At 40.9% G+C, this 26,545-nt stretch overlaps 1 long non-coding RNA gene across 1 annotated transcript; it reads right to left on the reverse strand.

Annotated features, from left to right (window-relative positions):
* Nucleotides 1-19,565: 19,565 nt before the first annotated feature.
* Nucleotides 19,566-25,872, reverse strand: LOC135576703 (uncharacterized). Its single transcript, XR_010468497.1, has 2 exons — nucleotides 25,173-25,872; nucleotides 19,566-22,093 (listed from the first exon to the last, which is right to left on the reverse strand). It is a non-coding gene; the product is annotated as an uncharacterized LOC135576703 (long non-coding RNA).
* Between the last annotated feature and the right edge of the window lie 673 nt (nucleotides 25,873-26,545).

Raw genomic sequence — 26,545 nt, forward strand, 5'->3', positions numbered from 1 at the left:
TCCACATCTATTTGTATTTCATTCTCCATCCTATTCTTCATGCAGGGGTAATGGATAATGAAGCTAGGGGAGTTTTTGTTGGGATTTCCAAAGGCAACTATGGACATCAGGCTGTCTTTCTGTGGAAGATGAGTAATTGGGCTTGTGGCAGGATGCAAACCCCCCTTTCTCCCTCTTTCTCCTTCATCATGGAAGGAGTGGACACATCTCCCTCTCTCTCTGCTACTTGAGGCTAACAGCTTCTTTTGTTTGGCCCCAGAGCACCCTGGTCAGGGCCATTAGGAGAAGGGAGTGCCGAGGCGCCAGGGAGCTGCTGGGCACCCTCGGCCAGTGTGGGGCATGTTTGGAGGCTTCAGGGGCACCCACAGCCAGTGTGGGGGTGCAGAGAAGCTTCTGGAATGCCTACAGTCAGATCTGATCAACCTATAAAAAACGGGACTCTCGTCAAGACTCAGCCCATTGTCGCGGGTCTCTCGGAGCACGAGCAAGATGCTGCCGCTGAGAGCCCCCCTCCCCGGGATGCAGACTCCGCTTGCCTGGCGCCACGGGTGTGAGTAAAACTTCTCCTCGCAGGATTGCGAGTGTATTAATACTTTCCATGCACATATGCACATGTACTTTCCGTGCTCAGTATGAGCACATGTAAAATTAATCCTTGCATAATCGCGGGTGTATTTTCCTCCTGTGCTTCCACATAAGCACATGTAACTTTCTGTGCACATTTGCACACGTACTTTCTGTGCTTAATACAAGCACATGTAACTTTCCATGCACATTTACACGCGTGACATTCCATGCTCAATATGAGCACGTGTATAAATTCTTTCCTTGCACAATCACGAGTGTATTTTCCTCCCGTGCTTCCACATAAGCACGTGTAATATTCCGTGCGCACTTGCACGTGTATTAACCCTCGCAGTATTGTGAGTGTATTATAAAATTATCCTCGCAGAATCGTGAGTGTACACTTTCCGTACTCACTACTGGTATGTGTATCTCTTTAAAATAATCCCACACTGTGTTTAGGCAAGTGTGTACTCCTCCCGGACTCAAGAGACGGCTCCGGCATCGTTTTGGGTGAAGCCACGTGCATGCACTCTGTGGACCGCCTGTTGTATTAGTTGCTGTCCCTTAATAATTTTCCTCAACTGATATCCGAACCTGTATTTAAGTCACTTTTGGAGTGCTAAAACCCTGTTTCTCACCAGTTTAATAGAAGTTGTTTTGGACCCTGTTGTCCCTTAAACTAACCTCGGGGTGCCTCCGTGACAGGGTTTTTCAGAACCCTTTGGAAATTGCAGTGACAGAATTTGGATTTGTTTCTGAGAAACATCTAACTGAGGCACTGGAACCTCCTAAAATGCCGTTTCACTCCAGAAGTGAATCTCTAATTATTGGAAGTCAAAGCAATTAACAATTAAGTTTTCTGAACTATCCCGATTTTCTGATTCTTCAGATTTCAGATGAACATATCAAACAGAATTTTTTTTTCCCTTATACTTACACTTTATGTTCAGTGCAAGGGTATGTTTGTACGGTCGTACGTAAAAATAATTGTACTTAAGTATATTTATGTAAGAGCTGTATTTTAATCCTTGGAGAGTTTTTCTCCTTGGTGAAAAATTAAAGAATAATTCTCATCTGAGATTTCAAGGAGAAAAATGTACGATTTTCTGTAGAGAACTTGATGAATTTTGGATAGGAAAATCCAGGAAAATATGAATTTCTTAAGACATAAAGCATATGAAATTTGAAAAAAAAAAAAAGTGGTAAGTAAATACAAAAAGAAGAAAAAGAAAAATCCAAGAGGAATAAACAAAGTGAATATCTACAGGTTGCTGACTACCCTTCACGTTTCAATATGAAGTTATAGTACTCATACCTTTCTTTAGGTTCCCAGCATCTTTCTAGATCACAGATATTATTTGAGCAGTGAAAGGTAGCAAATATATACTTATGCAGCATAAAAAGGTTAATTTAAAGACATACAAAATACCAAACCTTTGTTCTCAAAGTATTTATGAATATTAGAAATTAACAGAACAGTGGTTGTAATCCACTTTGACTAGCACCAATTCTAAGACCAAAGAACAATCCAAATTCTATAAGGAAACAGTAGATATGAAGGAAAAATACAGAGTGTTGTCAGGGTCAAATCCCTGACTAAAGTGCAATAGATCCATTGTGTTAAGAGAGTAGCCATGATTTACAATGGTCAATGATTTGTCCTGTATGTCTTGCACTCTGACCTTCTCTAATGCCTGGGATCATTGATTTTCTTTTTTTTCTCCGAGACGCTAATTTCAGTGGGGAATTGTGCCCACGACAGCAGGGCAGAATAGGACTCTTTCATTTTGAGTTGCCATTTCTCAGTTGTGGAAGTACAGTGTATTAATCAGAAAAATCAATAGTCCCTTGACCCTCAACGTATCCCACTCAAGTGAAAAGACATCACCTCTGTTTTTGATTAATCAGTGCCAAGTATCCATTTCTGAAAAAAGTCCATCTGAGAAATAGTTATACTAAGAAGATTTTGGGCCTGATTTGCACTCCACTTGGGAGAGTTTCTAGATGAAGAAGTTATTTTCAAGTGCTTGGGAGTTTTGAAGCCCAGGAGAGTATTTGCATTGCATTCAGTGATATGTGGGTCTGTCTCTTCAAGGATCTGCTTTCAGTCCATTCATCACTCAGTCTGTACTGATACTGGTGATTTCACTGTCCCAGATGCAGGACCTTGCATCTGGGTCGATGCAGTCACCAATATCAGTACAGACTGGGTGATGAATGCATTGAAAACAGTCCTAGGAAGAAGGGCTTGGGGATACTGATGGATGAAAAACTGAGCATGAGCCGGCAATGTGCTCTTGCAACCAGCCGTATCCTGGGCTGCACAGAAAGAAGTGTGACCAACAGGTTGAGGAAGGTGATTCTCTCCTGCTGCTCTGTTCTCATGAGACCCCATCTGGAGTGCTGCATCCAGGTCTGGGATCCCCAGTAAAAGAAAGACATGGACCTGTTGGAGAGGGTCCAGAGGGGACCACAGAAATGATCAGAGGCTGGAACAGCTCTGCTGGGAGGACAGGCTGAGAGAACTGGGGTTGTTCAGCCTGAAGAAGGGAAGGCTCTTGGGAGACTTCACTGCAGCATTTAAATACTTAAAGGGTGTTTATAAGAAAGACAGAATGAGACTTTATACCAGGGCATATAGCAACAGGGCAAGGGGTAATGGTTTTAATCTAAAAGAGGGTAGATTTATATTAGATATAAGGAAGATATTTTTTACAGTGAGGGTGGTAAAACACTGAAACAGGTTGATGAGAGAAGTTGTGGATAACCTATCATGGTGCTCAAGATCAGGTTGGATGGTGATTTGAGCAACCTAATTTAGTGAAATAAGTCCCTGACCATGGCAGAGGGATCAGACAGTCAGACTAGATGATCTTTAAAGGTTCTTTCCAACCCAAACCATTCCGTGATTCTATGACCTCTCTCTTGCTTTGTTTGTACAAATCTCTACTTGAAGTAGTTCTAGTAGGAGGCAGTGTCTTTCTTAAACTGTGATGGCAAAAAATTTTAGCATGACAGTGGGAGAAAAGACAGATGATGTCTGAAAGGCAAGGCTGGGTGGGCACGTTTGCTTCAAAGTTTTTAATGATGGATGTGTACAGCTGCTCACACAGCAGTCGGCACTTGCCAGTTATTTCCTTATTACCTACTCAGTGAATCAACTTAGTGAGAGAAGGTAAAGTTCAGCATTTCAACAAATGCTTTCATACGCCACTTCTGAAACGTGCCCTATTACCTGTTTAAACTGTGGTGCACTCGTTTTCTCCCACCAACTCATAGAGAGAGAATTAAATTTTCTGCTTTTTTTAACATTACCATTTACTTTTTTTTTGCCTGTCGGTCACTTTAATGTCAGTGGATATTTTAGGCTTCTCCCATATCTTAATGAATCTGCCTCCCAGGCAGGATGTGAGTAATAAAAATAGAACATTTTTAGTGCTTTGTATTGCTGGAGTTTTATGTTTTAATACACATTTTTTTTCTTTTGGTAATTTTTGTTAAAAGCACATCTGTACATTAGAAAATCAATAGCATTAATACAGATGTCATTAACAATGCCAGACTAATTAATTCTGGTACCTAATGAAATTAAATTTAGACAAAATGGCTATACCCATTTTATTCTTCCCTTTTCATTTGTTGTTTCTTTTCTTAATTCAAATTTTTACATCAGAGTAAAGCCAGTGGCCTGGTCAGTTAAATAGTCCCACAGTATCATATGATAGGGGAAATGAGATTTTTTTATTTTTTTTTCCAGCTAATAATTGCTGGAGTAAAGAGCAGGAAGTAGAATCCCAGAGTGCCCTTGTAAAATGAGTTTTTCTGTGAATTTCTCTGATTCAAGCGAAGAACATACACTTCAATCCTTGTGCATAGCAGTTTCTCTATTCATTTTAACTAGCTCTGCAAGAAAATGCCAGTATATTGAGATGCCCCAATTAAATTTTGTTGATGCAGTGAACTTCTTTATGGCTGAGCAATGCCACTGCTGGCAATTAGACTAACAGCATAGCATACATCACTCAGAAATAATCAGTTGACTTTTGCATGGCAATGTGAGGGAGTTTCGGATGTTAAGCACTATTCCAAAAAACCTTTCTTCAATTATTCCACAGGTTTTCAAGGATCTTGTCTGTCCTCTTTTATTTTAATCAAGGAAGGAAGTGAAAGACCTCTATTACAATATTTTACTATATGCAAAAACATGTAAAATCATGTAAGCAGATGTTATAAACAAAACTTAAATGCTCACCTGGAGAATACAAGAAAGACATAAAATAGACACCATTATTTCCCTTCTCCTTACCCCTGAAAAAAAGCCAAATGACATTTTGAAAAATATAATGCTTACCAAGTAATTTTCACACATTCGCTCATCATCCTAATTCCATCTAGAAACTGTTCTGCCTTAGATAAAACTGAATGGCTTTAGGGTGATGTGTTCAAGGTGATAGGAAGATCAAGAGAGGATAGGAAAAGGAGAGGAAAAGACAGACATTTCCTTATATTTTGATAAAGATAGATCAAAATAATAACCTCTATTTGTTCTTGTCAGACTATTCTGTGCCTGAAAGGTTTGCCCAGTCTCTGATCAAAATGAGTAATGATTAATAGCCCCCCTGCCCATTCTGCACAGTGTTTGTATGTGATATTGCTTTCCCCACTGACAATAATGTGTTTTTTTGTTTTTGATTGTTTGTTTGTTTGTTTTTTTGTTTTAAACTCAGTGGGATTTGGAAAAACTCCCGGTTGTTTAATATCTTGTCTCTATGTGCAGTTATATATAAAGACTGATACCTTTTCCTCACTCCCATCTCAGAGCTGCTCCAGTTTGTAGGGTGCAATAGAGAATGATCGGTATCAGGAAGAGCTCTCTAGGAAACTTGGCACAAAAATATGGCCCCCAACTTGTCCTTGGGTTTATATCCTTAGCTTAGTTATCTGTGCTGGTGTTTAAACAAATAATTAGTAAATGATGGTGCTCAACATACTTTGCTTTTTGTGGGCCAACATACTTTTCTACCCTGCCATGGAAATGGTGCCTCTGTGCCTGGGGGCTGTTCATGTCAGAGGTGTGATGGTGGGAGAGACCAGATATGTGCAGGCACAGTGTTCCAGGGCACAATGCCTGGTGATCCTCAGCTTCAGTGGCTGGAAAAACCCAAAAGCTCAGTTACCATTCACCTCTTTTAGGTATTTGGTGAGAAAGGTCAAGGTTGATGCTGGTTAATTTTGGTCACTTACAATGGAGACATTCCAGAAGAAATTGGCACTGTTTGGTCATCTGCTCTAAATATCTGTTTCAGGTGAGGTGGTAGTGACTTTAAGGAGCTTATTTCTCTTTTCTGACTATAAAGAAAATCTAGACAACTAGGTTAGATCTAAGTGCATTCCCGAATTCTACATTCAGTTTGATGAATCATGTCCTAAATTTTTCAGAAAGTCTACTTCTTTTGAACGCACTGATATCTCAAAAAATCTAATAATCACCTCATCAACATCTTTTTCTTCTTGTAAGAACCATCAGACTGTGTTTGAATTACCTCTGAAATAGCAGTAGAAGTCGAATTGAAATTTTCAGCTGAGTCATCATGTTCAGAGATGTGATTCTGCTGATGAAACTTTTGTATTTAAGTGGATGCATCATTAGAAGTAGAAACTATCACAGCCTCATACTTCCTCATTCAAAGTGGACCTAAAGCTGAAAGACATGTGCTGAACTGTGTTTGAACAGTATCAGTGCACTGGTAGATTTTCTGAGTTTTTGGGGTTTTTTTTGCTTTTCCTTGCTCTCAAGTCCTCACTTATTTTATTTTATTTTATTTTATTTTATTTTATTTTATTTTATTTTATTTTATTTTATTTTATTTTTTTATTTTATTTTATTTTATATTTTATTTTATTTTATTTTATTTTATTTTATTTTATTTTATTTTATTTTATTTTATTTTTTAAGTTTAGTGAATGTGTGCCAAACTCAGCTCATCCATGGCTTTCTGGGTTGTGTTTTGCATTATTCTCATGATTCAAGTGAAGAGGAGGACATAACTGCCTTGTCCTAGTAGCAAGGTGGACAAAACCTGTCATTTAAGGGCACATCTGTACTGCAGGCTGCATGTATAGATAGCTTTGATTCAGCCTTGAATCAGGCATAGGAGGTAGTTCTGCCTCAGGACTGTGGTGCTTTGTGGGGATCAGTTTATCCAACTTTTTTGCTTTCTGATGAATCTTCACTCTGTTTCTTTAGGACAGCAACTTTTAATGAGGAAGGAGCCTCCCACTCGCCAAAAGGTGTAAGTCTCCCCTCTTGCTTCATGGATGTCTATACAAGGAGGCCAACGTGCCACACACAGCAAAGCATCTTTCTCACATGTTACACTTCCAGGAAGTAGAGAGGCTTCTCTGCTTTCCTCTGGGTTTGTCATTCTATATGTTGCTGTAAACCTCTCATGTTCATTTTGGCTTTTGTCCTGTGACCCAACCTCTGGTCTGCCAGGAGGGCAATATCCAGATGCCCCTCTCCCCAAAGCACCAACTTCAGGAAATGTTAGTCACCTCAGATCTGCTACTGAGAGCAACCTGCACTTTCTGTGATGGATTTTTAAATGACATCAAGTTTTCCAGAACATTCTCTCCTTTAGTAACAGCATAAGTTTTCCTATTAGTATATAGGTCACTGGTGAAACTGAAGCGTGAAGTCAGACAAAATCTTGCTCATTCCTTTCCATCTTTCACTGGTAAATTTGAAGGTCCTTGAAACAGTTTCTGACACACAAGTAGTTAGCAACTGCCTGAATTTCAAAATCACTAAGGTAATAAGTATGGGAGATAAGAAACTGCAAAATGATGGGGTGAGGATAAAAATAGACTCAGAAGCTATTTCGAATGGCATAGAAAAAATTCAGCCCTGATTTACTAGGGACTAACTCAATCAAAATCTGTTTATCCACTCATGCCTGTAATGGTACTGTACAGAGAGAAGACTCCCATAGTCTTATAGTTATTCATTACTACTTATTACAATAATAATGTACAGTGAATTTTTCTGCCTATTGAAAGAAGGCTGATGTACTGTACATGCTCTAAGTGTAGATACTGAAACAATGCTGTGATGACCTTGGTTTACTCTTCCTGTCCTACACAATCCCCTGGGTGTCTTTTCCTCTTTGCCTAGTTTTAGGGCAGATTAGAAAATTAACATGTAAGTTTCTGAGAAGCACAAGTACCTGAAATAAATCCCTTATTTTACTGTAGCAAGTTCCAGAGGAAATCACAGCTGGAAACAGCTCATGGGAAGTCTTCCTTGTTTCTTTCTCCTCCTTTCCGTTTGCCATCCCTTAACTCTGAAATCAAAATCAAGTTTGTGCAATTCAGGGTACAATGCTTGAATGTTCCCTGATCACTTCATACTATGATTTTGTCTTCATTTTGAGATTCATGTGGCTCATTGCCATTACTCAAAATCAGTCTAAAGAGATTTTTTTTCTTCAGAAAGATAATAAAAATCACATGGGCCAAGGGATGTCCTTATATTTTCAGTGACCCAAAGTCAGTTTTTCAGGAGGTCACTTTGTGTGAAGAGCTAGTTTTTTATAATTCTGCAGGTGCCAAGCACTATATGTAAAAAACCCTACTGGATATGGTCTATTTTTTTCCCTTTACTTTCTATCATGCTTTATTCAAGTGCTGCAGTGAGAATCTGGAACCCTGAATTCTCCTCCCAAGAACATGGAACAAGTTCATGCTCCATGGTTCAACTTTGCCTTTATGCACACTGGGAATACATGGTATTAATTTTCCCCATTCAGCTATTATGGCTTGGCACATTAAGCTTTAAAAATTACTTTGAAATTACATAATAAAATACATGCTAATGTTGTGTTGATATTACCAGCATTGTCATAACAACCTACATTTTAAGACTATTTGGCCTACGGACACAATAAATTCACTGTCTACAGAAACAAAACAAAAACCAAAACAAAACAAAATAAAACAAACAGCTTCTCTTCCATTTGCCAAATTACTCTTTCTACCCCTGCATGCCTACCCTACATTGACCAGTGGAAACATACTCAACTAGGCCAAATTTTACCCTATTGCACAAAAATGAAGTTGCCTCAGGGATTAGTTCCCCCCCAGGTGTTTTCTGATGTCAGATTATAAACCACTCATGAGCATGATTAATTGCAAATCCTCAGAGAGTCTCTGAGGAGGAAATCTTGTGCTTTGTCAAAGATTGGCATTTTCCTGGTTTGGCCTCACAAAAATGCATGCTGAATAATAAGATGTCCTTTATTCTCATGTGAATCCTCTAAAGGTCAGTTTAAGCAGGCTGACACAGCTACAACTAGGAAAATTTCTCAAACTGATGGCTCATTTTCTTTGGAGAAGAGTGTTTAGTCAATAGATAAGACAGTATTAAGAGCTCCATACAACAGCATGTAATTGACGGTCACAAAGCACTGTCAGAATTGAGACTTCCACAGACCATCCTATCTGCCTTGGAGAACTGCATCTTTGTGTTGATTTCTTATTTCTTTCATCCTTACCGGTTGTAATTCCACCTTTTTTTTAATTCTCTGTCCAGTTTTTTACTTGTGTCTGCACAATTGCAAGCAATTTGTATAGTATTTCTCAGGCTGATTCGTGGTAACTGCTCAGATGCCTGCTCTCAGCTGGCTTTGGCTGCGTAAGGGAGTTTAAACCTCTTCTGCAGTGGTCAGCACAAATTAAAGTCTAAATAGATGGTTTAAGCTAACCTTTTTACTGTCAGGGTGAGCTGAAATGCAGAACAGTGGTCACTTCCTACAGCATAAGCAGTAATTTCCTAATACTTGTTAGCATAATTGCTGTGATCATCTTTACTGTCATCACAGTGCCTGGAAGGGGATGAACAAAACCTAGATAGAGCTGTATTAAGTACTCTTCCAAGCATAATAGCCTTGTTTGGGATCTGGTATTTTTGATATTCTTCTTTTCTTTTCTTTTCTTTTCTTTTCTTTTCTTTTCTTTTCTTTTCTTTTCTTTTCTTTTCTTTTCTTTTCTTTTCTTTTCTTTTCTTTTCTTTTCTTTTCTTTTCTTTTCTTTTCTTTTCTTTTCTTTTCTTTTCTTTTCTTTTCTTTTCTTTTCTTTTCTTTTCTTTTCTTTTCTTTTCTTTTCTTTTCTTTTCTTTTCTTTTCTTTTCTTCTTCTTCTTTTCTTTTCTTTTCTTTTCTTTTCTTTTCTTTTCTTTTCTTTTCTTTTCTTTTCTTTTCTTTTCTTTTCTTTTCTTTTCTTTTCTTCTCTTCTCTTCTCTTCTCTTCTCTTCTCTTCTCTTCTCTTCTCTTCTCTTCTCTTCTCTTCTCTTCTCTTCTCTTCTCTTCTCTTCTCTTCTCTTCTCTTCTCTTCTCTTCTCTTCTCTTCTCTTCTCTTCCCTTCCCTTCCCTTCCCTTCCCTTCCCTTCCCTTCCCTTCCCTTCCCTTCCCTTCCCTTCCCTTCCCTTCCCTTCCCTTCCCTTCCCTTCCCTTCCCTTCCCTTCCCTTCCCTTCCCTTCCCTTCCCTTCCCTTCCCTTCCCTTCCCTTCCCTTCCCTTCCCTTCCCTTCCCTTCCCTTCCCTTCCCTTCCCTTCCCTTCCCTTCCCTTCCCTTCCCTTCCCTTCCCTTCCCTTCCCTTCCCTTCTCTCCTCTCTTCGCTTCGCTTCGCTTCTCTTCTCTTCGCTTCCCTTCCCTTCCCTTCCCTTCCCTTCCCTTCCCTTCCCTTCCCTTCCCTTCCCTTCCCTTCCCTTCCCTTCCCTTCCCTTCCCTTCCCTTCCCTTCCCTTCCCTTCCCTTCCCTTCCCTTCCCTTCCCTTCCCTTCCCTTCCCTTCCCTTCCCTTCCCTTCCCTTCCCTTCCCTTCCCTTCCCTTCCCTTCCCTTCCCTTCCCTTCCCTTCCCTTCCCTTCCTCCTTCCTCCTTCCTCCTTCCTCCTTCCTCCTTCCTCCTTCCTCCTTCCTCCTTTTTCTGATTCCTTATCTAGCATCTTGCTCTGTGAGAAACTTCAACTTACTTTCTTCCACCTTGATGCTGTACTGAAGGTTTGTTTTTCTTCTTCTTGACATATTTGGACAATCTTCTTTATAAAGAGCCCCTTAGCTGAGCTATACATCATGGAAGTGGAGCCGTGCATTGCCATTAGGGAAAGATTTGGTCTTCCAAGATATTCTCATATTTGACTTACTGAAAACAATTTGTGTGAACATATGTAAAAAAGTTCTCCATCTTTCTTTCTGTAGGAATAATTAGTGAAGAGAAAATTTTCAGATTCTTCTATCCCCTATGGACTTTTTTACTACCTCAGTTTCTTCTGCTTTAATATATCTATCCTAAGTCTTAAAATTTCCAAAGTTTGCAAATGAAGGGTAAACACACTTGACTACCTATTCAAAGAACAAGCAATTGCTTTAACAGAAGCAAATAAATTTAAAAAAAGACTTTTTTTTTTTTTTTTTTTCCAAACATGCAGTTCATGAATACCAGGATCCACATTTTAATGATTTTGACAAAAAATGTTCTTGGAATTTTTTGGCAAGAGAAAAATGCACCTAAATAAGAAATATGTTATCAAAACTTTCTGTGTTAAGTCCCTCTGGTTTGCATATTTCAATGTGCTCCTTATGGCTTAATATTTTGAGCTGTTTCAGTTTTCAATTTCTGTGCTAGTGGTTTTTATTTACTTTTGTGGACATGACAGACAGTTGGATATACTTGATTTACCATCCCTGCCACTGGGACTGCATCTTGCAGAGCACTTGGACCGCAGCAGCCCGTGTATTTCAATAGCAGTAAATCCTCTCCCGAACTGGACCTTATGGTTCTCTGGTCTAACTTCTACGGGACAATTCTGGATACACTTTGTCACAATTTTTTATGGTTCTCAGCATGGAAAAATTGATGTTTCATGTAAGAGAACTCAGTTACTGTCCCTGTGTCTCTTTATTTAATGTGTCAGCTTGGTAGCCTTGCCCAGGGCTCACTGAACAAGAGAACAAGAAGTGACCAAATGTCCATCTCTCTCCAAGAGTGACCAGAGGACAACATCCAAACCTGACTTCTTTCCATGGTCTCACAGCACTTCCCAGCATCCACAAGTGCTGGAATAGCAGCGGTAGGTACATCGCTGCCCAGCACTTTTAGCATCTTCTGTTCATTCATTTGTCTGATTCCTTTTTGAACCTGCTGATGCTGTCTCGTCAGCCTCCTGCAGCAGTAAATTTTACAAATTCAGTACCTGCTGTGTGTAGTAATACTTTCTTTTAACTGTTTTAAACTGACGTTTTAAAAACTAGTTTCAGCAAATGCCTCTTAGTCCTTGCATTTCAGGATTTGATAAACAACTGTTCTGCATTCAACTTACCCGCTGGCTTTGAGAGTTTGTAAAACTCAGTTATGGTCCTCTTCCCCAGGCCGATAAGCCCTGGCATTAGCAAGTTGAGGAAAATGATTCCTTCCCCCTTTTTGGGATTTTTGAGGTCACATCTGTGCCCAATTTGGGATCTGCAGTGCAGGAAAGGCATTGATGAGCTGGAGGGAGTTCAGAGGAGTTCTCCAAAATGGTGGGATTGGAATGCTTGCCTTGTAAGGAGAAGCTGGGGGAGCTGGACTTGGTTAGCCCGGAGCAGAAGTGGCTTTGGAGGGACCTAACAGCTTTCTGCAAATATTTAATAAGAGGTGTTGGGTGATGAGAAGCAACAAACTCAATTGCAACACAGGGAAAATGACTTGACATAAGGAAACATATTTAATAGTGAGAGAGGTCGGAAACTGGAACAGAGAACAGAGGGGCTGTGGAGCCTCCATCCTCAAGAATTAGCTGGGTGCAGAACTACAAAACCCAGTGTAACTTTGAAGCTGGCCCTACTTTGAGCAGGGTTGGGCCGGATGATCTCTGGAGGTCTGTTCCAGATGCTCTGTTCTGTCATCTTTTTTTCGTGGGACATTTGAGCACCACAAGGAGTTTTTGAAATATAGTGAATGATACCAGTTCTGTTTAATATCTTTATCAATATTCTGTTTTGATCAGTTCTGTTTAATATCTTTATCAATGATCTGGATGAGGGGAATGAGTATACCCTCAGTAAGTTTGCAGATGACACCAACTTGGCTGAAAGTGTTGACCTGCTGAAGGGTAGGAAGGCTCTACAGAGGGATCTGGGCTGTCTGGATCTATGTGCTGAGGCCATTTGTATGAGGTTCAACAAGGCCAAGTGCTGGGTCCTGCACTTCGGTCACAACAACTCCAGGCAGCGCTACAGGCTCGGGGAAGAGTGGCTGGAAAGCTGCCTGACAGAGAAGGATCTTGGGGTGTTGATGGACAGCCAGCTGAATATGAATCAGCAGTGTGCCCAGGTGGTAAAAAGTGCAACAGCATCCTGGCTTGTATCAGGAAGAGCGTGACCAGTAGGACTAGAGAAGTGATTGTGTCACTGTACTCGGCACTGGTGCGGCCACATCTTGAGTACTTTGTTCAGTTTTGGGTCCCTCATCACAAGAAAGACATTGAAGAACTAGGGAGAGTGCAGAGGAGGCGACTAAGCTGGTGAGGATTCTGGAGCACAAGTTTGATGAGGAGCAGCTGAGGAAATTGGAGCTGTTTAGCACTGAGAAAAGGAGGCTGAGGGGAGACCTTATCACTGTCTGCAACTACCTGAAAGGAGATTGTAGCATGGAGGGTGTTGGTCTCTTCTCCCAAGTAGCAAGTAATAGGACAGGAGGAAATGGCCTCAAGTTGTGCCAGGGGAGGATTAGATTGGATATTCATAAAAAATTCTTCCCGGAAAGGGTTGTCAGGCATTGGAACAGGCTGCCCAGGGAAGTGGTGGAGTCACCATCCCTGGAGGTGTTTAAAAGGTGTTTAGACGAGGTTCTTAGGGACATGATTTAGTGCTAGGGTTAGGTTGTGGTTGGACTTGATGATCCTCAGGGCCTCTTTTAACCAAAATGTTTCTCCAATTCTATACTTTTTAGGAAAGTGAGGCCAGCAAAGTGAGGTGGTGGAGTTGTTCTTTATGTGAAAGAGCAACCAGAATGTATTTGACTCTACCTAGAGGTGGATGAAGAAGGAATTGAGACCTTATGAGTGAGAATTCAGGGGCAAGCTAAAACAAGTGACACTGTTGTGGGTGTTTACTACAGGCCACCTGATAAGGAAGAGGAAACTGATAGCTCTTTCTACAGACAGCTGAATGTAGCCTCACAACCACAGGCCCTGGTTCTCATGGAGGATTTCAACCACCCTGATATCTGCTGGAAAGACAACACAGCTGAGCACACACAGTCCAGCAGGTTTCTACAGATCATTGATGACAACTTCTTGACACAGGTGGCGGAGGAGCCAACAAGGAGAGGTGTGATGCTGGACCTTGTCCTAGCAAACCGAGAAGGACTAGTTGGAGATATGAAGGTTGGGGGCAGTCTTCACTGTAGTGACCGTAAGATGGTGGAGTTCAGGGTCATACGTGGAGGAAGCAGGGCAATAATAGGATTACAGCCCTGTATTTCAAGACATCTAACCTTGGCTTCTTCAAGGTCCTACTTGGAGCAATCCTATGGGATAGGGCTCTAGAAGGTAGGGCAGTCCAAGAGAGATCCTTTAGTATCTTTTTCTTCCAGGAAAAGGGTCACCAGTATAGAAACATTGCCCCAGTTCCTCCCCAGTCAGGCCGATTTTCTCTCTACTTTTCCTTCTCTTGCTTTATTGGTGACTTCCCTTTACACAGTCACTATGTTTTCCAGCAGTCTCGGCAGTGACCCTGTTGCACTTTAACTTGGCTGTCTGCAGCCCCAGCTGCTATGCTAATGCTTTCTGATTTGTATTCAGATTGAGTCTGGCATGTCCCCAAAGATGTGCTGTTCCAATCAATGTACAAAAGGGATAAGTCATCCTTACCCCTCTGCTCTGCTGCTAAGCTTTGATGTTCCATTTGTGTTTGCCTGTAAGCCTTATGAAGCATCCCTAGAAATCTGAGTCTTCAGAGCAGAAATTCCCACATTGCTATTTAGACTGAGGCATCACCAGGAGGTCCCAATGGAGATAAAAAATCCAATGTGCTGGGGCTTTGTAGGCATCTGTTGACTTCACAGAGATCCCTGAGATCACACCACTCATACTTCCCCCAGAAGCATAAGCTGGAGAGCTGGATGAGCACTGTTGCACCTGGGTTAGACATTGCTGTGGGAATTGGTGAGCTGGGGGGCAGGTTTCAGCTGAGCAGGAACAATGTTTTTGGCATATCAACTAGCATTTCTACATAGCATGCACATTGTAGTGTGTGGATGCACCCAAAGAACCCAGGTGAGCTTGAGTGTCTCTGCAGTGTGCTCCATTGGGCAATATGGACATGCTTACTGTCTCTGTCTGACAGGCAGAGGCTGCAGAGAACTTATTTGTGTATTATTTCCACAGTTATTTTTACAAGCAGAAAACGAAAGATGGATTTCGCAGGGCTTCTTTTTGTTTTGTTTAGAGCTATGGGAAATAAAAGATCCAGTAAGACTGAGGGCCAGATCCTGCATCCATTTACACCACTACCAGACAACCGTCTTGACTTTAGACATGAGGGACTTGAAGGAATTTTGGACACGACTGAATTCCCATTGTCAGGGGACACTCAGAACAGTGTTTTATTCATACAGTACCCTTTTCTTCTGATCATCAAGGAGTTTAGGAGAAAACTGCCATCAAGCCTTAAGGTATTTGTCTTGTTAAATAAACACATGGTGTGAAAGTGCTCAGTTTTAAAAGATACCTTTATAAGCAATGGCTTATGCTGAAAACAAACACAGAGAAAAATCACAGTTGTGTAATCTTTGCTACAGAGAGGACTTTGCAACTAACCATTCCATAGTAAACCCTTTTCCCAAGCTTGCTGATATGCAGCCATGTAGATGCTCAAATACTTCTCACAGCTCGATTAGCCTAAGGCTTGTGATGAGAAGACTTTCTGTGCTTTCAAGGTGAAGAGATGAAACAACACAATAAAAACTATACCCCTTCCCCCACAATTTTGCATTTCTCTGGTTCTCCAGTGAAAGCTTCTGGCAGAGTACTTTTACCTCGAGGAAAAGAATAAATCATTGAAGTAGGTTAAGGATAGAAACTACAGCATAGTGTGCAGGATCACTTTGTAACCAGAGAAAGTGAAAAAATGTCAGGCACAACACTTGTTTGCTTGCCTGAACTGGTTTCACTGAGAATTCCCTGATGAACATGTTTGTGTTTACTGTACCTAATTGATAATCAGCCAACATAACATCTATTCCAGGCTGGTGTCTGAAGTGTCACATTAGTTTGTTGTGTTTCTTTGACCTTAATTTTAATTAAATGTAATTGTTTTGGCTGCTGCTTAAATATAGCTGGTATGTTCCAATAAATCACTTTTAGATATTTCATTAGTGGTGAGCACTGAAAATTAAATTGAACTCAGGATGAAAATGTAGCTTGACTCTTTTAGCGTGTGCTTACTTAGCCAGAAGGAGTTACAGGGTGGGAAAATATTTGAATGGATATTTCATTTTTGAGTGATGGACTCGCAATCCACAGAAACCATGACAAAGATGTGTGGAAATAATGTTGTAGCTGGAAATTTACCTCAATGAGGGTAGCTATGAATGTGCAACTGTTCGACTACAGCTAAGCATTCTTCAAACTGGGATTCTAGTAAGCCATGCAGCTGGTAATCTCCTCAAGTGCTGGAGTCTGGGGTCCTTCCAGGAATCAGTCTTGAAGAAAATATTTAATATGGAAGTGCCATTACTAGTAAAAGGGAGAGGTGAAAACAAACTGGCTTGTTACGTAGTTGTGACATTAAGGATAAACTGTGGCTCTTCCCAGAGGTTTGCTCCGAAGCCTGCTGAAGTTACCAGATGTGTGCAGGTAAAGTGGAACTGTTGTTTCTTCTCGGTGCTCTTCAATGCACTGTGTTGGGGCGCTCATTGAAAGCTTTACTGTTCAAAGTCTTCATACTCTCAGTATGATCCAGTAGGGCATGCTCTGATATATTATAATATCAGCAAAAAGCAGAGTGCTGCATCAACCTTAGCATTCTCATTAAGATAGATGGCCTTACAAGGACAGGTAATTGAGAAGACCTGATCTTAGTCCCACTGCCTCCTCATGCTTTCACTGCACTCACCTTTGCTTCTAAACTACTCATTCCTTCAAAAGTTCAAGGGAGAAGTTAATGGGAAGGAAAGTTCTTCTGATTTGCTTGCAAGTTCACTCAGCCTCAACTACATCTCTTCCTTCAAGGCCTATGCTTAAATCTCCTTATTGCACTTCCTGTGCTCACTATTCTCCCATCTCCATTCCCACTTTCCCCCTTCTGAATTCCTGTTTTCACTCATCCTTCTCGATCCTCCCAACACACGCCACTCCAGCTTCATCCCGTAACTGTTAGGCGTGCTACTCACATTATTTTCTAACTACAATCAACAGCTCCTTTTAGAAACAGAGAATTCAGTCTTTGCTTAAAGTCAGACTCTGCTTTTAGGTCTGTCAGTGGGATCTGAAGAACACATCAGGGCTGTGAATTAAAGGATATTTGTAAACTTTTTCTTGTTTAAACTTTGAGCCAAGTCTACTTCTTCTTGACACAGTGGTTTCAGCAGGATTGTTCAGTGGACAGGATCTGTCCTTTCAAAGACTGATACTCAAAAAGGACGAAGTGATACTGGTGTGGCAGACACATTAGCCTTCTCTATGATTACTTTTCTTTAAGACTCAAAGCTCTTCCAGGAAATGGATAGTTTTCTATGAATTTCTGCAGTGCGTAGCATAATGAGCGTAAACTTTTGGGTTAATAAACATTACTGAAAGAAAAAGCATTTTAAATAGTAATAAATGTCATAATAGATATTTGTAAGCATCTGGAGGCAGGAGTAGAATAAATTCCTACTCAGTATAAAGTAGGGTGGCAGAATCAGGTTATGTTCTAGTCATTGGTGAGAGTGATTGTGTTGTGTTATGTGAACTAAGTTTAATTTGGTTTCCAGAAGAGAGATACTTCTTCTCCTGGTATAAGTGTTTTGGAAAACTTTAGGCTAATAAGACAAAAGCTAAAAAACATTATGTCAGGAATAAGTTCCAGCAACTCAGTAACCAAGGTGATATTAATAACATGAGCTAAAGGAACTGTACATGAGGCGGTTTTTTAAAACCCACTATACTCCTTTCTTTATTCAAAACAGAGGTTTAATTGGTTGCAGTATAGCTGAATTGAGCCAATAAAAGGTATAATTGATTATAATCCCTATATAGCACTAATAGCAGTCATTTTTTATTGTATTGGCAGCCAAAATTGCATTTCCTCTCTGTCTTAGGTCACTTACCATCCAAATGAGCATTCGTTAATGGAACCAGATCATTAGTAGCTGCTTTACTGATTTCTGTGTCACTGCTTGAGTGCACATTTAAATGTACACGAAATGTGCAGGCTTGGCTTCCTGTGCCACCTGAATATGAAGTTCTCTGCATTTTGACAAACTGCTCATTTTGCAGCTTCCAAAAGAACTGAAAAGAAAGTGCTGACCACTAACTAAGTTAGTCTAATTACCTTCACAGAAAAGTTGGATCATTGTTATAGAAAGGAAACTGATGAAATAGAGGGCAGCTCAAGAAAATATGACTGGGATGTTCCTATTTTTTAGGAAGGGACTTTGTTTCATGCTGAAATACATATTACAAAATTTTTCTACATAGAGTACAGATGTGAGGAGGAAATGGCTCCTTCTGGGCAGATTTCACACTTCATCTGTACCCAAATATACATGTGACAGAGATGTTTAAAACTGAAATTCTGTTTTTCATACCCAGTGAAACAGATGAGAAGCAGCTCAAGATGTACTTACAGGTTCAATGTCTCTGGTGTGGTACCCATTACAGCCTTACTTGTACCCTGGGTCTGGTGCACCCCCTGGGCTTGGCATCAGTTGCCAATACGCAACATGCAACAAATGCGTAAATGGATGTGGATAAAATTTAGGGAATTTGAATGTGGAAGAAATAGATGGTCTCCATCCTCACATGAGCACACTTTAAACAGGTTTACATTTAACAGGTGAATGACTAAGGTACAGCGGAATTACCTGGCTTGCCAGAAATCACAAAGACCTTAGAAATATCTGTTGTTTCAACATGTATCTCTTGGGTGGCAGTCCAGCACCAGAGTACCAAGATCTGTTTTCCTTTCCTTCCTTCCCTCAGTGAGGCAACAAATTGATAGCTGGCACTGAGATTATTTTGTATCAACTCATTATGCACCAACAGTGCTCTGAGTATGTCCCCAGAGGTTAAACCATCGTACCTAGACCTTTGGTGCAGTAAGAAAGCCGTATAAGAAATGCAAAATTTTAGGAGTAAACTCATTCATTTTGAGCACCATAGACGATGTGAAGTTTTTTATGAAGCAATGAAGATGGAGGATTACATCACTATGTACAAAAGTCTGGGATCAGTGTCTTGCTCTGATGAAAGCTTTCTTTAATTTGAGCAAGTATAATAATTCGGTGTATTTTTCACCTTTCTTGCATTGAACTGTCTGTTAGTTAGCCATCGCAGCCGAGATAGTGATACCTCATGCTCCTTTCCTTACAGTGGTTTTCACAATGAAAATAAACAAACCAACTTATTTTATTCAAATGCTGAAATAAACATCTGAATAGCTCTGTATAATTACTTAAACAGTAGGAGAGATGGCGCATACTTCCTACTGACACTGAATTTATTAAAGACTGTCTAGAGTCTTCTTTTGACTAGATTACATAAAATCTCAGTAGCTCTTTGTTCCCTCTAGTTTGTCTGCTTTCCTCTTAGCATAAAATCTCCCACTGTTCTCCAGTACTGCCAAGACCTGAATTGGTTTTATTGGAGTGAATAAGATGGGAGTCTTTTAGCCCAGAATGAATTCACAGAGTTTAGACTGGAAGGCAAAAGGCATAAGGAAATTCTTAAGCAACTTGTTATAAATAAGAGCCAATAAATCGATTCTGCGTCAATCAATCGATTTTATTTAGCAAGCGGTAATTAGGCAAAACAGCGCTGGGTGACCGGGGGAAGCTCAGTTCCACCAACAGGCACACCAAATCAACCTTTCGTATGTGCTTATATACGTTATGCGTTCGTTTACGTGCTGGGAATTTCCGCCTCTGGAACTTTTGTTATCTGTTGCAACATCCGAGCGCTTTGTTATCTGTAACACCATCTGGGAGTCCTATTATCTGTGGCACCATCCGGGAGTCCTGTTATCTATGACACCATCCGGTAGTCCTGTTATTTATGGCACCACCTGGTAGTCCTGTTATTTATGGCATTGTCTTTAACTACTACTACAAGGTTCTACAAAACATAATCAAACTCACACAAGCACAGTTACTGCTTACAATAATATGCATAATACAATTGAATCCTACTCGATTTGTTCAACATTAAAAATTTTGACCATCACTTATTACAATTCCCCCCCTTTTTTTTTTTTTACTCATTTATTTGTTGATCAAATCGAGTTACCGCTTTTCGGGCTAGTAAGGTCATTTCAGCTTCTTCATCAGTTCCATGTTTCTGTAGCAGCATAAGGTGTACCCGCTCTACACGGTTTTTAACTAGTCCAATAAATCGATTTAGGATACATCACATCTTCTTGATGATATAATATCCTTGGAATGATAGTAACTGACATGCAATACTCTCGGGAACTGTTAAACACTTTTAAAGACACACATGGAGTAAGTCCCGTCCTGGAACATATCCATTTTGTTCTATTCGGGGGAATAATATATCCTGTGGTTTTATTAAGGCTTGGTATGATATTCCCACAAAGTGGTCTCTTGGAATTTGGTACTTTACCTGTACAAGTCCCTATTCCAGTTACATGTTGCATAGTTATCCCTCTTTTCTGCTTTTCCCAGGGACATTGAATAGGCATAGACTCCTTGTTTATGGTATACCAACGATTATCCCATATAGCTTCATAAAAGGGTGGATTAACATTATAACACAACCCGCAACCCATGGTTAAGTTGGGTTGAGTATAGTTTAGAGTTTGATAAGCAGCCAGAATAATTCCCCATAGAGGATTCAAAGATTCCGGGGCTTCAATATTCAGAGATTTCAAGGCTTCAGTGACAGTTTCCTCTATTACTATTATATTCTCCTTCTCTACTGTCTTTGTCTCCCTACCTAGAGGGGTCGGTTTAACTTCTTCTTTCTTTATGAGAAACATGCTTCCTCTATCAGCACCCGGTCGATAATATCGCATTCCCCAGGTTTTTCTAACAAACCATCCACTATGTTCAGGGTTTGTTATGTTAAGGAATATATATTCATACTCGCCATCACTGTCCCGCTCGTTTCGGTTGCGAGGATAACCGAGTTTTAGTCGGCGGCCTTGGTTCGAAGGAGGAATGCATCCTACAGGTCCCCATCCAACCTTTAAGAACTTATCAGTATTTGCCGGAGGAATTGGCCAGCTTGAGGCAATCATTTCACACCCCCAGTAAGAGCAGTAATAGTGTCCTGGGGTATTACAATACGAGGGCCCTGTGCTGGGGCACATATAAAACCCCATTTTGTTAAGGCATGGCTCAATCTGAACTAATTGGCATAAGGTTACAGTAAAAGAAGGTGACCCTGATGTGGTCTGTTGTTGTATTATCGTTTGGTCCTCCCATCGATAGAGGGTCCATTTAAAAGGTTGGTGAGAACTCCCCTGCTTTATTGCTATTATTACCGGTAAGGTAAGGAGGATTAGGGAGAGCAACCCGGCCCCTGGCTGGCTGAAAATCAGCCAGTGGAGGTTCATTTTGTTGAGGGTTGTTCTGCTTAAGGAGCTGCTTTATTTTAGAAGTCTTCGGAGGCACTTGCCAATCCCCACAAGGATACCCCTCTGCCTTGCCCTGGGCCTACTCTGTTGCTTCAGAGTAGCCGGATAAGTTATCTTCTCGGCAGCAGTTGTAGTCTTCAGGGGACTGCCTCCTGAATTCTCTCCTTGTTCTGTCACAACCCACTTTCCAATATTGAACCCAATAGGGCTATTTTCAAATACAAGGGTTTGGCCACTGTCCCGAATCCTCACAGGGTTTGGAACACTTCCTGTATCTTTTCTTACCAAAACGCTTCTTACACATCCTCTTGGTTATTTCCCAAATGTCTGGACTTATCAGTGATTATTAATATCCTAATGGTATCTAAGGTTTTTTTTCCCAACACTCATTACACCATCGTTCAACATAAGGAAACTTTTTTTTCACTGCTGTATCCCGCACCTGTGACACACACGACATACCCACGGATTGCATTGCTTACATACAGGACATGCGATGTGCGACTTATGTAATTCCTTACAATTGTCCATAAAAAGCCTAGTATCCAGGGCTATGCGTCACGTGTCTGTTTCCTCTTGAAGGTCAGCTTCAACTCATCCAGTTTCCCAGTGACTTCCCAGTCTGTGTGCAGTATAGGACCTTTTACTCGATTAGCGTGTGTCCATCCTCTTTCCGCAGTGCAGACTGTGATATCTGTGGTGAGTAAAACAAGGAAAGGTCCCTCCCAGGACGGGTTAGCGATGATTCCCTCCATGTTTTTATGAGTACTTGATTTCCTGGTTTGATACGATGTATTGCTATATCTAAAGGTGGTCTCTAGACCACCAGACCTCGCTTTAACAGTTCTTACGAAGCCACACAAGCACAAAAGGGCCCGCGGGACTTCACCACACAACGCAGGAAGAAAAAAAAAAAAAAAAAAACAAAGAACATATGTGGCAGGGACAACACCTCCCCCCCCCACTCTGCTCGGTCCCCTGGACAGGAGAAACGGCACAGGAGCCACAAAGTGACCTTGGACAGGTGCCACTGTTCACTGATCAACCAACTGCAAGTCTGGTTCGTGCTGCCAGAGATGCACTTTGCAGACCTACAAAACCCAAGAATTTGCCCCAAATACTTCTGCATAGCACAGCATCAAACACATCTTAGTATCTTATTCAGTCTGGAATTCACACCTCAATCTATTGTGATTATGGAAGCTACTGAAAAGTCAATGAAAGGGGTTCTATGAGAGTTGGTCCCCACACTGAACACTAAAACACATGTAAAATAAAAGGGGGCAAACTTCCAAGTCACGATTAGGGACGGTGATAGGTTCGACTTTTTTTTTTTTTCAGATTCACCTCCCATTAAAGCAAGAGAAAAGTGCAACTTTGCAGCATGTTTGTTCACGTCAAGTTTTGCCTCAAGAACACATTTTGCAGTAACAAAATATGGTCTATAAAGTTGAAAAGTGCACAAGCTGAAGGCACAGAGTACAAGCACATAGGAAAACAGATTTCAAAATACAAAGTAACAAAAAAGAAATCTGGTATTTAAAACTCCCTGACAGAAGATACATTTATATGGGACCAACTCTTAAAGGTAACAATTTTTAAACTAATGAACAAATATTGCACAATAACAAAGTTTTATCCTTATTAAGTAAAAGCTCCCGAAAATACCTTGAAGTTTAAAAACTAATACACTGACGTGTTAACTAGTTTTAAGAATGTCCTTAATATTAAGAAAAGAGTGCAAAAAGGATTCTTCCATTCTAACACTTTTTGGAAACTGCTGATTCCAGCTGCCCATTTCTTTTATTACCAGCAATGCAGCTTTCTTAGCTTCCTCATCTGCTAAATTATTCCCTCTTATTTGCGTGGAGGTTCCCTTCCGATGGCCCTTTACATAAACTACCGCAATTTGTTTGGGCCCTCTTAATGCCTCCAAAGTTTGCGTTATTAAGGTCTCATGTATTAATCCTTTACCCTGAGAATTCATCAGTCCCCTCTCTTCCCAAATTTTTCCGAACGTGTGAACCACCCCATATGCATATTTAGAATCTGTAAATATTGTTCCTCTCTTATCTTTTAACAACTGTAATACCCTCAATACTGCGAACAGCTCACAAGCCTGCGCTGACCATCCTGAGTTAAGGGGACCTGACTCCTTAGTTGTCCAGCTGTTTCCATCTATTATAGCGTATCCTGACTTCCTTTTCCCATCCACTACCCGTGATGATCCACATAAAAACTCCTCTTCTTCTTCTAAATCCTCTCTTACCTTGGTATAGTGTTACTTTCAATTCCCGATCTTTTATTTCTAAACTAATTCCCAATTCGACCATTAAATCCCTTCCTAATAGGTTATATTCAGCTTCAGGCACTAATAAAAGGGACCCTATCCCTATTCGGGATGGGGATTCTATTTCTACCCCTTTAATTACTAGTACAGAAAAGGGGTCTCCTTTTGCTCCTATTACTTCTATTTTCTCCGAAGATGGAGCACATCCCCGGGGCACAGTTTGGACAATAGATCTTTCTGCCCCCGAATCTACCAGGAATTCCATTTCCTGGCACTGGGGACCTAACTTTAATTTTATCAAGGGCTCTGTTGTTTTAGGAGTCCCCAGCAGATAGAGCCCCTGACACCCCTACTCAGCATAATACATTTTCTCATCCTGTATACGTTTCCTACAGCTCCTTCGCATATGTCCCTTCCTCTGACAGTAAAAATATTCGATTTCCTTCAAATCCTTCAGTCCGACTTGACTTCCCTGAGGTGGCCCATTCCCACCTATGCGTGGTGGCCCTCCCTTCTGTGGAGCCATCCTCTGTACCTCTCGAACTGCCGCTACTAAAATTTTAGCTTGCCTCTTCTGAGTCTCTTCCTCCCTTCTCACATAAACCTTCTGTGCTTCCCTTAGCAACTCATCCAACCCTTTCTCTTGCCAATTTTCCAATTTTTCTAACTTTTTTTTTTTTTTAATATCCGGCCATGACTTCGCCACAAACTGTGTTTTTAAAAGAGCTTGCCCGACCGGTGTCATAGGGTCTATACCGTAATAAAGCTGCAAGCTCTTTCTTAGTCTTTCTAGCCATTCTGTGGGAGTCTCATCTTTCTTTTGTTGTTCTTTAAAGGCTTTATTTATGTTCTGCCCTTGAGGGACAGATTCCTTAATCCCTTGGACGATTATAGTGCGGAGATCTCCCATATGGCCCCTGTGTTCCGGGTTTTGATTATCCCAGTTAGGGCGCTGCTGGGGCCACTTAAAGTCAGCACCCGGCCCTTGTTGGTGCCGTTGGTAAAGATTTAGGGCCTGACAAATCCAATTCTCATATGACCCAAAAATTGGCCAAAATAAATGATCTGGTCTAATCTGCTGGTTTCCGCAGCCATGCATGCAATAGTAAACCATCTTTTCCCTATTTTTGTTTCGCGTGCTAGACCTCTCCGTGGGTCCCTTCCCAGTGAACACAAGGCCCAATGAGGATTCTCGGGGAATATCTGGCAACCTCTCTGTGGGTCCCTTCCCCATGAGATCAGAAGGCTTGCCCTTCTTCTGTCCCATCTTCCGGAGTGTCTTCTTTTCACACACACACACGCACCCCTCGTTCGTGGCTCACGCCCTCGCGGGCTATGAGAACCGCACTACTAGAGAGTCCCGCCCTGCCTTATGGCAGGGTCCACACTCACTTCGCTTCCTCCCCAAGCCGGGGGGGGCGTCTCGTTCATGCACACTCCAGGATACCCACCCCAACCGAACGGAATCGCTTTCTATACTTACCCTCCCTGGGGTCTTCATCCGGTTCTTCGTGCACAAAGGTTTAAGGGGTTCAATTCTTTTGCCTAATTACCTAAATTTAGGGTTCGGAGGTTAAGGTTTCAGGGCAATCCTCTGTCCACTCCAGGGCCGTCTGAAAACGGGACGGGGCGCCTCCCTGAAGTTTAAGAGTCCCTCCCAGAGATCCTTAATCCGAGTCACGGCACCAAAATTTGTTATAAATAAGAGCCAATAAATCGATTCTGCGTCAATCAATCGATTTTATTTAGCAAGCGGTAATTAGGCAAAACAGCGCTGGGTGACCGGGGGAAGCTCAGTTCCACCAACAGGCACACCAAATCAACCTTTCGTATGTGCTTATATACGTTATGCGTTCGTTTACGTGCTGGGAATTTCCGCCTCTGGAACTTTTGTTATCTGTTGCAACATCCGAGCGCTTTGTTATCTGTAACACCATCTGGGAGTCCTATTATCTGTGGCACCATCCGGGAGTCCTGTTATCTATGACACCATCCGGTAGTCCTGTTATTTATGGCACCACCTGGTAGTCCTGTTATTTATGGCATTGTCTTTAACTACTACTACAAGGTTCTACAAAACATAATCAAACTCACACAAGCACAGTTACTGCTTACAATAATATGCATAATACAATTGAATCCTACTCGATTTGTTCAACATTAAAAATTTTGACCATCACTTATTACAAACTCACAGGGGATTTTTCCTCACTCCCCCTCCTGCAATATAAGATTATATGTGACATTTTTGGTACCTTCCAGAACACAGTCGTATTACATTATAAGGGATGTAGATAATAGATAATAGGTAATAGGTAAGAGCTAATAGGGGTTTACTTTTCATTTGTAGGTTACTATCATGTGCTGACAACAACTCTCTACTGAAGGGTTAAAATGTGTTCAAAATAGGACAGGATTTCTGCTTCTTTAAAGCTTGACTGTGTGAAATTCCAGGCAGGTCTAGCTTCCAGGGCCTTTGAATTTTTCATACAATTTTCATTTCTATTCATGATTTTCTATGAGGAAAGGGGTTTGAAATGTGTCTCTCTCCTTGAAACTATTTTATCTGTTCATCTTTCTTTATTGATTATATCTCTTAAAAATATGGAACCATTACACAAAAATTGTCAGATTGGAATATCCTGAGTATACTCAGGATGTGTTAATGTGCAACATGCATTTAAATCATTTTTTTATGGAGATCAGGTACCTTTTTCAAATTCATTAATAAGCAAAAGAGTATGGAAAATGTCACTGGAGATTTTCTTTTATAAGAACATTTATTGTTCTGCAAGTATATGAGGGGTATGCATAAATGGGCATGACAATGAAGGCTGTTTCTTTCTATGAATTAGC

Source organism: Columba livia, chromosome 1 (genome assembly GCF_036013475.1).
Source record: "Columba livia isolate bColLiv1 breed racing homer chromosome 1, bColLiv1.pat.W.v2, whole genome shotgun sequence".
Taxonomy (NCBI): domain Eukaryota; kingdom Metazoa; phylum Chordata; class Aves; order Columbiformes; family Columbidae; genus Columba; species Columba livia.